Source organism: Odocoileus virginianus, chromosome 2, assembly GCF_023699985.2.
Source record: "Odocoileus virginianus isolate 20LAN1187 ecotype Illinois chromosome 2, Ovbor_1.2, whole genome shotgun sequence".
Taxonomy (NCBI): Eukaryota; Metazoa; Chordata; class Mammalia; order Artiodactyla; family Cervidae; genus Odocoileus; species Odocoileus virginianus.
The window spans coordinates 10,085,800-10,098,455 of NC_069675.1; the positions used below are offsets into that span (position 1 = coordinate 10,085,800).

Genomic DNA, 12,656 nt, shown 5'->3' on the forward strand with positions numbered 1-12,656 from the left:
CTTTGACTTTAGATTAAATGTGGGGCAAATACCAAGTAAAGCTTTTCTTCAAATGCAGCAACTGGGTGGTTGTAAGAAACACTTCCATAGAAGATAACTTAGAAGAGCCCTTGGAACTTTCTTCATTCAAGCCGTACCAAATTGGCCAAAGGTGTTCCACTTTCAGAACAAATGGAATGGTTGAAGTGCCACAGGCACAACCCTTTGATCACAGGAAGAGGCATGCAAATGTGCAAGAAAGTGATGGAGGTGCAGCCAGCACTGCATGCAGTGAGGAAGAGTATAGAGCAGTGTCCAGGAGAGACAACTCTCTATCCCAAAGTGAAAAGTGAAGGTGAAAGTTGCTCAGTCGTGTCCAACTCTTTGTGATCCTATGGACTATACAGTCCATGGAATTCTCCAGGCAAGAATACTGGAGTGGATATCCATTCCCTTCTCCAGGGGATCTTCCCAACCCAGGGATCCAATCCAGAGATGGAACCCAGGTCTCCTGCATTGCAGGTGGATTCTTTATCAGCTGAGCCACCAGGGAAGCCTCTCTATCCATATTACTGTCAAAATTATTTATAAACACTGTGGCCAGTCTGTTTGTCTATCCATTTTCAGAGAATTGGCTTAGTGGAGAAGGACGTGGCAAGTTTTTTTTGTCCCCTGAATTTGCTAAATAGGAGGGTCATGAGATGACTCTGAAATAAGTTGAAGAATTTGAAAGGTGGAGAATTTTACACATGTTGGAGGTCATTTCTCCCTGCTTTGCTGAGCCCTTCAGAGTCTGCCCTTGGTATGGAATGTACGGCCCACTATTTCCATCTCATTGATGACTGCTGCACAACAACAAAAGGGATGGCATAGATCAGCATGCGCGCAGTGGGGAAGCTTTGCCCAGTAATTTTCCCCTGGAGGAGAGAGGTATTTCCAACTTCTCAAAGATTTGTGCTCCCAGGGTAATTTGTTCTATGTTTAATTTTTCATATTTTATTCCTGATATTCATAGGTTAAGAAAGTACAACTTTCCCAAGTACTGATTTATAGATAATGCTTACAAGCAGCATATAAAATGTTCAGTTTCACAAATAATAGCATCCATTGATCCTTTGAAATGCAATTTCAATTCTTATGTGTAATATTATAGAAATGTATGCACAAAATCTGTGTATCCTGAACTACAGGAAGTTGAGCAAGTGGTTTCTGTAGCTATATTTGATTTTAGTCAATAACGCTTTTCCACAATGAACAAGTACTAACAAATATATTAATAAAACACTATGCCAAATGCTTATTCTGCCTCAACTTGTTAAGCAATGCCGTTCTAGCTACTACTGAAAGTGTTTATTTTAGAAGCTTTAATCTGATCTGGGAAAATGGGTTCTTCTACAACTTGACAAATAGTATGTATAAGTCTCAAAGCTTTTAAATAAAAAACCTTCCAACACTAAAGTATTCATGTGAAACTTATTTCTAAAAAAAAAAAATCACTTGCTATCTGAAGAAAGTATTAAAACAAATTATCTTTTGAAGCAGATAAACATTCTTACAAATCATCTTTTACTTAAAAGAACCACAAATTAACTCACTGTCCTTAATAATCTGTTAGATTACTATTGTCTAGAAATAAGAATACATGAAATGTATTTTCAGCTATCATAGGGTCCAAGGTGACATTTAGGTTTCACATATCGAACAGTTATAGTATAGCCTACAATGGAATAAAAACACATAATACTTTAGATAGTCAAAAGGAGCTACATGGCTTCTAAGATTCTTTAGCTTTTGTGTGGTCATTAAAACCCAGTAAGAATTTGAGAATGGTAATATAAAGGCAGGCAATTAAAATCTCAAATATCACTCTAAAATCAAAGACATGAAAATCTTTGTTTTTCTTCATCTTTCATTTACATAGTTAGATATCAGAACGTTACTGTAGAAAATAAACATTACTATTTATAGCTGCCCAGAAAACAATGAAACTTCAGAAATTTAAAATTAAAAAAGAAGCTTCAGTTCTTCATTTATAGTAAGCAAGTCTTCTAACCTCAGCAAACTTCCCTAGATCCTTTCAAATCAAGATACCTTCAATTTGCATTTGACCTTGTCTTCCAGTTGACATTTCCTTAAGTCCATTTACAATACTATGTTAGTTTCAAGTGTACAACATAGATTCAATACTTTTGTAGATTATACTTCATTTTTTCATTCAATGTGTATACACTTTCAAAAGTTAATTTTAAAAAGGACTACTTAGATTAATATAATGATAAAACATGACCACAACTTGTTAGAATTTTTCTATGTATTAACACTATGATATTGGAAATCCAGTTTTCAGTTGGAAAAAAAATCCTAACTTCCTATTTTGGAAAGTAAGTAATTTGGCTCCTTTTTAAAAGAAAAAAAAATATTTATATTTTTGGCTGCTCTGGGTCTTCGTTGCTGTACTTGGTCTTTCCCTAGTTGCAGTGAGCAGGGGATACTCTCTAGCTGTGGTGCGTGGGCTTCTCACTGTGGTGGCGTCTCTTGTTGGGGACACAGGCTCTAGAGTGTGGGCTCAGTAGTTGTGGCTAATGGCTATAACTTGGTTGTGTCTTCTCGGGACATGTGGGATCTTCCTGGAGCAGGGATCAAACCTGTGTCATTGGCAGGCAGATTCTTAACCACAGGATCACCAGGGAAGTCCCTGGGCTCCTATTTTAAATGAACATATGTCTGAAAATGAAACCTCTGCATTGACCTAAGATCACTGGGGAGACAGAGTGAAGAAGGGTGCAGGGGCTGGAACGCATGCATTCTACTCTTGATGGACATTTGTGTTGCTTCCATTTTGACCACCTACAAATGATGCTATGTAAACATCCTTGTTCATGTGCCCTGGGACACACATACACAAGTGAAACTGCTTGGTCATTTAGTATATGCATTTTCATCTTTATTAAACCTTACCACATTGTTTTTGCAGAGTGGCTGTATCAGTTTACACTCCCACCAGCAGTGTGAGTTTGCTTGGTTGGATTCAAGTCATCCCCTTTGGGAGTGGGGGGACATAAGTCTTGGAAAAAAGGAGGAAGCCAGGCAAGGGAAGGACTTGGGTGTGAATCCAAGAAGTTCAGACTTTATTGACTTTCCTGTGAAGCCACTGTTGATTTTGGAACACGGAATAAAACACAAAAATGAGGCTTTAGGAAGGTGAGTCTTTAAAGTTCTCAGTTGGTTTGTGTTGCAGGAGAGAGTGGTGATGGTGGTGGAGTTCACTTAGGCCAACAGTATGATGCACAGAAGAGAGGAGAAAATTTGTAGGGAGAACTAAGACCCAGAGCATCCTAGATCTACCAACTCTTGTCTTTAAATAATTTAATTAGGGGCTTCCCTGGTGGCTCAGTGGTGAAGGATCTGCCTGCCGATACAGGCGACATGGGTCTGATCCCTGGTCCAGGACGATCCCACGTGCCACAGAGTAACTAAACCTATGTGCCGTAAGTACTGAAGCCTTGCACCCTAGACCCTGTGCTCTGCAACGAGAGAAGCCAGCGCAATAAGAAGGCTACGTTCCACAACTGGAGAGTAGCCCCTGCTCGCTGAAACTAGGGGAAAGCACACGCAGCAGCGAAGACCAGCACAACCAAAGATAAATAGAGAAATACATTTTAAAAACCTAATTAGACTACAGCACACTGCTAAAGCCCCTCTAGAAAACACCATGGCGTTATTTAGCAAAGATGACGATTCACATAGCCAATGACTGGGAAATCTCCCAAATTTACCAAAACAAACAGAAACAAAATCACCCCAAAAGAAGGGATTTCAAGAAGGAAAGAAATGCCTGCAATATCAAATGGACAGAGAGATCCATACAAGAACAGACCTGGAAAGCATTCATACTGGCAATTAGTAAGCTGATGATGAGATTTGCTAGAGAAATGTTTGTGACACCATGGGGGCAGAAGTCAGAACACAGTGGCTTGGGGAGGGAGTAGGTAGAAGCAAAAGGAAACCAAGTTTAGAACATATTATCAGGATGGTTGGCTGAGCACAGACTCAGCACACAGAAACATTTAGCATGTGATAAAGACAGTAATTTGAACCGGTGGGTAGAGGGTACAAAGTCTGATCAATGGTGATGTAACACTTGAGAAAAATGATAAAGTGAAAACCTATCTTGTAACATATATCAATTTAAAGTCCAGAGAAAGCAAAACCAGAAAAGAACTAGAAGAAAATGTAGGTGTACATAAACTTGGGGATAGTTAAAGCATTTCTGAGATTGACAACAAACCTAGGAACCTTAAAGGAAAATATGGATAAATAGGGCTTTCCTGGTGGTCCCATGGTTAAGAATCCACTTGCCAGTGCAGGAGACACTGGTTCAATCCCTGTTCTGGGAACATCCCACGTGTCACGGGGCAATAAGTCCTGTGTGCTACAACTACTGAGCCCATGTGCTCTAGACCCTGGAGCTGCAACACGAGAAGGCCCCACACTGAGAAGTAGCTGCCCCCCACTCACCTACAACCAGAGAAGCCTGCCAGCAATGAAGACCTAGCACAGCCAAAAATAGATAAATAAAAATTTTTTAAAAGAATGAATGACAAATGATAAAAGCAGAAAAATATTTACAATATAAAGGATTCCTATAAATAAACAAGGAAAAAGATATAACCCAATGTAAACATGGATATGAGACATTCACAAAACTTCAATTGCATCAGGGGTCAGCAGGGGCACGGGTAGTGCCAGCCAACTGATCAGGCCCTAGACACGAGGAGGAAAGCGCCTTGCTGACAGGGCGCGTCCCCTCTTTATCCCAGCAGAGAGGCTCCATAACCTGCAAACCTGTTCCCTTTGTGTATCCTGGAGGGAAAGCTACCCATCCCATATCTCCTTGTCCCCTCCCCAACCCCGGATAAAGCTCACCCTCATGTTCCTGTATGAAATAAAAGGCAAACATGAAAATGAGAAGCTAAAATAGCCTGAACTAATGTCCAAATGGTCTAAATAAAACCTGGGCAGGTAGAAACCAACGGGTTTTGCTTGAATGCGTGGCAGTAATGTCTCCACTGGTCTTTCCACCTGTGCTGTGATCCACGCTGAAGCGATCCACGCTGAAGCCAATTATTCCATTCTTGTGCAAAACCCAGTCCCACATTCCTTTGAATTCAGACACACTTGCTGACGTTTATGTCTCTCTCTGGGATGGCCCAGCCTATCTTACAGGCCCAAAGCTTTTTCTCCCCCAACTTGCGCTGTGCCAGGGAAACCACCTCCATGTTCCCAGGGTACACTGTGTTCTTCCACCTCTCAGCTCTTCATTTCTGTGGCTCCTTCCCTCTGTCTCAAATATGCTTAGAAGGCAAGAAATGACCATTTGTGCAATGAACTAATTCTTCAAACAATGTGATTTCTCTTTTACTGAACACCTTCCTCCCTTTGAGCTCCTTTATGGGCCTCCTACTCTTCTGCTGGTGAATTTGTCTAATCTCTGGTCTGCTGGAAACTCCCTAAGGCTTGAGACTGTGTGTCTTCTGGGCTAGGCTCTCCTGGTCTGCCTAAGCCTGCCTGTTTCCTTTGGAACCAGACTCTCAGTGCTCAAATCAGAAAAGTCTCAGGCCAATTAAGATAAGTTGGTCACTGTAGTCTTGCTACTCTTTCATTCCATGGATTGTGAAGAGAACTAGGATGTACTGTTACAGGGATGGCTCAGCCATGGCCTCCAAAATACATTTTTTCATCATCTCCTGCAGGCAGGACTAGGTCAAAGAATGTGGTTTTTCCACTGAGAGAAAACTTCACATGATCTAAGAATAAAGTGAGACTAAACCAACAGATAAATTTCCTAAATGAAAGGGAAGCAAATCCTGAAATACAAGTCTGAAGACACAGAAAATCCATAAGAAGGGCCTGTGAAAGAAGAGAATTGGGGTTCATTTTCCTATGAAGCTTCCAGCCCCTGCTTGTCCTCCTATGAGTCCATGGGCAAGTATTTCATTCTCTGAGCCTCAGTTTCTGTGTCTGCAAAGATTGGGAATGAAAATGCTGTTCTGGCAGGACCGTTGAGGGAATTAAATAAGGGAAGATGTGTGTAGTAACAAGCCTAGCACTTGGAACCTGGAGATGTCAGAGACTCCCCAGCATGCTTTCCCCCTGCCCAAACCAAGTGATGCCTGGCCTCCAACTTTCTCCTTATTTTTTTCACTTGCCATCCACTGTCCCTCTTCTCTCCAAAGTTCCTATCCTCCACTTATTGCTCCCTCATCATATGTTTCCTAAATACAAAAAAGGAATTAATAAGATGAGGGGAAAAAATCAGCATAAAAACTAGAAAAATCAGAAAGCATGAAACATTGCTCTTGCAGGGTTTGGCTTGTTCTTTGGTTTTCCTTGTCTGTATCCTTCTCCAAAGAGTCATGAACTGGGGTTTGTAGAGCTGCAGTGGCCGTGGGATGTGGAAGATCCTCCTTCATCTCAGTCCTGTGGAGAGAAGAGGGCAAAGGTCTGACATCTTTCCCGAGGATTGCCTATTCTCCTGGAGTAAACGCCTCAGCTGGTCCTGTTGTGCTTGGACAAGCTAAACTAGCAAGTAACAGGCCTCCCTAGGACACGCCGATTAGATAAGCTGATGAGAACCATGGAAGACACAGATAGCAGATTAAAAAACATAACATGAACGTTACTTTTATAGTGTTGATGAATAGACAAAGGCTTTTTGGTTCTAAAATAGTTGGTTGGTTAGGCAATAGAGGAGGGGCTATTTTAATAGCAGAGGTAGAGAAAAGGAGTGGTGGGTAGGTTCTAAGGCGGTAAGATCTACCTTAAAGGGACTAAATTCAAGGACCGAGGAACAGCAAGCCACTGCACAGAGGGTGAGTAGAGTGAATTTTAAATATATGGAGTTACAGCTTGGTTGTAGGTTTTGGTTTGGGGATGTGAGTGAATGAACTGAGTAGTCTAGGCAGAAATCCCCAGCCCACTCTGGCGAGAATTTTATTGCTTTTTGCTAAAGATCTGGGGAAGACTTAGAGAGCAAAGATAAGGGGCAATCTAATTGTTTAAATTAATCTTTATTTATTGCTGCTGCTGCTAAGTTGCATCAGTCGTGTCCGACTCTGTGCGACCCCAGGGACTGCAGCCTACCAGGCTCCTCTGTCCATGGGATTTTCCACGCAAGATACTGGAGTGGGTCACCAGTGCCTTCTCCGGATCTTTATCTATTACAGCACAGTAAAGGACAAGTAAGAGAATGACCAGTTTGTCCAGTGTTGTTTTCTGTCCTCCCATCTCTGCCTTCAGAGAAGGGATCATGTATGTGTGTGTGCATCTGTGCAACATCGGACTTCTACAGTAAGGCGCTGAGATCTACCCCTAGTTATAGCCTGCATGCAAGTCTGACTGCCCCTCTTTAATCCATGCTTTTCAGCCATGGAAGTCACAGTGATTGGTCCTGTGCCTATTTCATACTTCTTCCTGTTTAATAAGGATTATTTACAGCCTTTTTGGAGGCTCCTAAGAATCCAGGAAACATGGGGCTTGTATAAAAATCCCCACTTGAACTAAGCTTTCAGCCCTAAGGGAGGTGTCCTTTTATGACGGACCTGCTGCTTCGGCTCTTGAGGGGGTAAGAAGGAGGGCATGCATGAGGGGCCAAGGGGTGAGTTCACATCTCTCTCCCTTGATGGAACGGGCCGAGTTGTTCTTGTGCATCAGGACCTCTGGAGATCAGATGGCTTTCCAAAGTGTCACCCAGCCCTTGGTGAAATTCTGCCTTAGAAATCCAGACCCCTTGGCTCTGTGTGCTTCTGTCCCTGAGAAAGTGTATTTCCCTCTCTCTCTAACCAGGCATCCTGGAATTTGGAACTGAGCTATGAGCTCAGGAGTTGAGGGGTTTCCTCAGGATCCCCCCCTTCTAAAGACCCACCAACTATGGTCTTTCTCCCTCTCACCCCTCCAGCTTATTTTTTTTTTTACCCCCAACTTATTTTGGATGGTCCAGTCTAAGGAGAGTCATCTTTCCCCATCAATTGCAGGCACTCACTAAGTGGCTTGTTGTTGATTGAATGCCTACTCATTCTCCCTTCGGTCAAGTTCATTTTCCCAGAGAGGCAGTAATCAAGTACTCGGACTTAATTATGGAGACACTCATCTGTCTCTTTTACCTCCCTGCTCTGTGAAGAGGGATGGTGGTCAGGCCAACAGAGGAGAAAACTTCAGCACGAGTGATGCCATCACAAGAAACAGTAGAGTGTGTTCTCCAATGTTACCATTCCCCAAACCAGAATCAACTGGTCTTGGCTTTCTTTTTCTCAACCTTCATTGTAGGAAAGATTGCTTCTTGAGCTACTTGAGATCTACTTTCCTCTCTAAAGAACTGGGCTCTGTGCTTGTTTTGATTTATTTTCTCAAAAATACATGACTGGGATGATTTTTATATAATCTTGAGGACGGGGCCCTCTAAGATTCTCTTAATCAAAAATGAATCCAGCTTGGTTTGAGGCTTAATCGGGCACTGAAATACTCACTTCTTGTATCATAGGTCATGAACTGGGTCTGACTCACCCTCCTCTTGTGTTTTAGCCATCATCACCTTAATCCAGTAAAGAACAGCCTTAACGGAGAAATAGAAAATGACCACTCACACCTCCTTCACCCCTGCTTCTTTTACCTGAAGTCTGGGCAACCTGCAACAACATTTTATATCAGACTTCTTAGGACATAGTCTATCTCTTTAGGAAGAGTCATTTCAGCTTGATCAGGTCTTGTCACTCACCTGCTCTGTACGGGGTACTGTGTAAGCATACTACACAGTAGTGGCCTGCTGCTGCCTCATATAGGGTATTTTCTCTTGGTTAGCAATTCAGTCAGCAGTCATTTCAGTGCCTCCTGTGTATGTGCAAGGGACTTTGCTAGGCTGTGGGGGCACTATGAGGATGAACAGCACATGGATCCTGCTGTAAACTTCAGAGAGTTTACAATCTAGGGGGAGAGGCAAGATACATGCATTTCAATTAACAACTGGAAATAATATTGTAAATAAGCATGGCTCGTTGAATAAAATCAGAAAGTAAGTTGATTTCTGCTTTTGGTTGCTTTTCAAAATTTATTCTGTATGTTTAGAGCTTGCTCTGCCACTGGATAAAATTTAGACAAGTTACATGATCATCATGGTCATCTTTGGTCTGATTTTAGTAATGATAATGTCCATCCCAGTAGTAACCCAAACTTCCGTTGCAACTTAAAAGTGACGCCCCTTTCCAGTCCCAGCTTGGCGTTGTTAGAGAGTAGAAGCCTACAGTAGTTGCTGGTCTGGGTGGGGAATCTGCTCCTCCTCACTTATATAGCACCAGGGATCTGCAACCCGTTCAAGATTGTTGCTGGGGGAGGGAGAAGAAGGAGAAGGGGGGAAATTCTGTCTACATATTTATGATTTCCAGCCTCACTAGGCTCCTCAGTGGAATGTGGTGATTCGTCTACATATCCCTGGTCTGACCCCACTGTTGTCCCCCCCGAAGGCCAACCTTTACTGCCCCCTCATCTGCCCTCCAACATTCCTCATGGAGAACGTCTACATGGTCCGGCGGGAATTTCCTGCTTCTACCCTCACTGAGCACCTCGTCCCTTCCTTCTTCTTCTCTGTCTTAAAGGAAGCTGCCCTCCACCCCAAGTCCTGGCTCAGTCTGACACCTGTGCTCTGTACTGTGAACCTCTCAGGAGCCAGTCAGCAGAGCAGGATAAACTGGCGGGGAGAGCGCCCAGAGTTGCAGACCGAGTCCTTTTTTCGGCTGGGCTGTTCTTTGTTGTGGCTCATGCAATACAGCTCCTCATAATTAATCCCTGCATTTAACATAACTCCAATCAAAGTAAAAAATGACTATTTATTATTAAAATTGTGTAATTGTTTCTTATGATAAAATGTACATGATATAAATTTTACCATTTTAATGTACAATTCAATGGCATTAAGTTCACTTTATTGTATAATCATCACTACCATCCATCTTCAGAACTTTTTCAACCCCATCTGAAATTCTGTACCCATTAAACAGTAATTCTCCACTCCTCCTCCCCCCTAGCCACTATACTACTTTCTTTTTCTGTGAATTTGGCAATTCTAGATGTCTCATGTAAGTGGAATCATACAAGTATTTGTCCTTTTGTGACTGGCTTATTTCACTTGGTGGCGCTAGTGGTAAAAAACCTTGCCAATGCAAGAGATGTAAGATACCTGGGTTCCATCCCTGGGTTGGGAAGATCCCCTGGAGGAGGGCATGGCAGCCCACTCCAGTATTCTTGCCTGGAGAATCCCATGGGCAGAGGAGCCTGGTGGGCTACAGTCCATGGGGTCACAAAGAATCAGAATGACTGAATAATGCAAGTATTTCTTTGCATAGATAAGCCACATTTTGTTTATACAGTCACCTATCAATAAACATTTAGGTTGTCTCCACCTTTTGGCAATTATGAGTAATGCTCATATAAACAATGACATACAAGTATGTTTGAGTCCCTGTTTTCAACTTTTTGGACATGTTGTTGTTTAGTTGCTGGGTCATGTCCAACTCTTTTTGTGACCTCATTGACTGTAGCCCACCAGGCTCCTCTGTCCATGGAATTTCCAGGCAAGAATGCTAGAGTATTGCCATTTCCTTAGGGGATCTTCCCAACCCAAGGATTGAACCCATGTCTTCTGCAGCGGCTCTTTACCACTGAGCCCCCAGGGAAGCCCTTTTGACATATACCCCAGTTTATTTCTTTGTGACTAGGGAATGCCTCCATATGGTGGACAATATAAAAGGTACAAGACGTTACACAGTAGCCCCTGAGATCCTGCCTCTCAGTTTCACTTCCAGGAATCAGCACTGTTACCTGTTTCTTGTGACTTCATCCCTGGAGAGACTGTACACTTATAGATACACTCCACACACAGTGACAGTAACAAACCACAAGCATTATTCTACACTTCATTTTCTTTCCATTTAACAATATTTCTAAAAGATCACTCCATAGCACTGTTTAGAGAGTATGCATATTGTATTTAAAATCTTTGGAATTTTCCAATATAAGACAAACCTTATTTTATCAGTTCCCTATTGACAGACATTTATGTCATTTCTAATGTTTTGCTGCCATGAACAATGCTGTAATAATGACAGCCAGTATTTGCTGAGCACTTACTATATACCAGGCTTTTAAAAAAATTCTTTCCATTTATTATATCATTTAATCCTCACAGTAATCCTCTGACACAGTGCAGGGAGGTGAGTAACTGCCTCAAACCACACAGGTGTGTTTTCGTCCAAAAGTGGGAATGTATCTGTAAGATAACTTTCTAGACAAAGAATAGCTGCTACCCAAAGGCAGATGCATTTTCAGGTGTTACAAACACTGCTGAAGTGGCCCCATAGAGCCTGTGGCCAACTGCAGTGTCTCCAACTGTTGCGCGGAAGAGGGCTGGTTTCCTGCCTCTCTTGCTGTTGTGAAATCTTTTGATATTTGCCAATCTGAAGATGAAAAGTGGTATTTCATTGTGGCTCTAATTTGCTTATGTTTCTTTTTTTAAGTGAGTGAGGTTGAGCATCTTTTCAAATGTTTAAAGGCAACTTGTTTTACTAGTGGGGTTTTTAAAAGTCAATAAAATGATTTCATCATTTATCTAGAAGCCTAGATTTATCTTTTTTTCCCCTGTTTATTAGAGATTGGAGTTTTATTCTGTTATTGGCTAGCTCATGTTAATTTTTAAAAATTAATTTATTTATTTTAATTGGAGGCTAATTACTTTACAATACTGTAGTGGTTTTTGCCATACATTGACATGAATCCACCACGAGTATACATGTGTTCCCCATCCTGAACCCACCTCCCACCTCCATCCCCATTCCATCCCTCAGGGTCATCCCAGTGCACCAGCCCTGAGCACCCTGTCTCATGCATCGAACCTGGGCTGGCAATCTGTTTCATATATGATAATATACATGTTTCAATGCTGTTCTCTCAGATCATCCCGCCCTCGCCTTCTGCCACAGAGTCCAAAAGACTGTTCTTTACATCTGTGTCTCTTTTGCTGTCTCACATATAAGGCCATCATTACCATCTTTCTAAATTCCATATATATGCATTAGTATAGTGTATTGGTATTTTTCTTTCTGAGTTACTTCCCTCTGTATAATAAGCTCCAGTTTCATCCACCTCATTAGAACTGATTCAAATGCTTTCTTTTTAATAGCTGAGTAATATTCCATTGTGTATATGTACCACAGCTTTCTTATCCATTCATCTGCCGATGGACATCTGGGTTGCTTCCATGTCCTGGCTATTGTAAACAGTGCTGCGATGAACATTAGGGTACACGTGTCTCTTTCAGTTCTGCTTTCTTCAGTGTGTATGCCCAGCAGTGGGATTGCTGGGTCTTATGGCAGTTTTATTCCCAGTTTTTTGAGGAATCTCCACACTGTTCTCCATAGTGGCTGTACTAGTTTGCATTCCAACCAACAGTGTAAGAGGGTTCCCTTTTCTCTGCACCCTCTCCAGAATTTATTGTTTGTAGATTTTTTTGATAGCAGTCATTCTGACTGGTGTGAGATGGTACCTCATTGTGGTTTTGCTTTGCATTTCTCTGATAATGAGTGATGCTGAGCATCTTTTCATGTGTTTGTTAGTCATCTGTATGTCTTCTT

General features: G+C 42.0%; 1 protein-coding gene across 4 annotated transcripts in view; it reads left to right on the forward strand.

Moving 5' to 3' along the window:
• The first annotated feature begins 6,739 nt into the window (after nucleotides 1-6,739).
• SLC4A5 (solute carrier family 4 member 5) overlaps nucleotides 6,740-12,656 on the forward strand; it is a 136,497-nt gene continuing 130,580 nt past the window's right edge. For 3 of the 4 annotated variants that reach the window (XM_070476001.1, XM_070476007.1, XM_070476016.1), the window contains exon 1: nucleotides 6,741-6,851. The gene's annotated coding sequence lies outside the window, so the exon portion shown is untranslated. Of the gene's footprint in view, nucleotides 6,852-12,656 lie in introns of all 4 variants that reach the window. The other variant, XM_070476010.1, reaches the window with a different exon arrangement.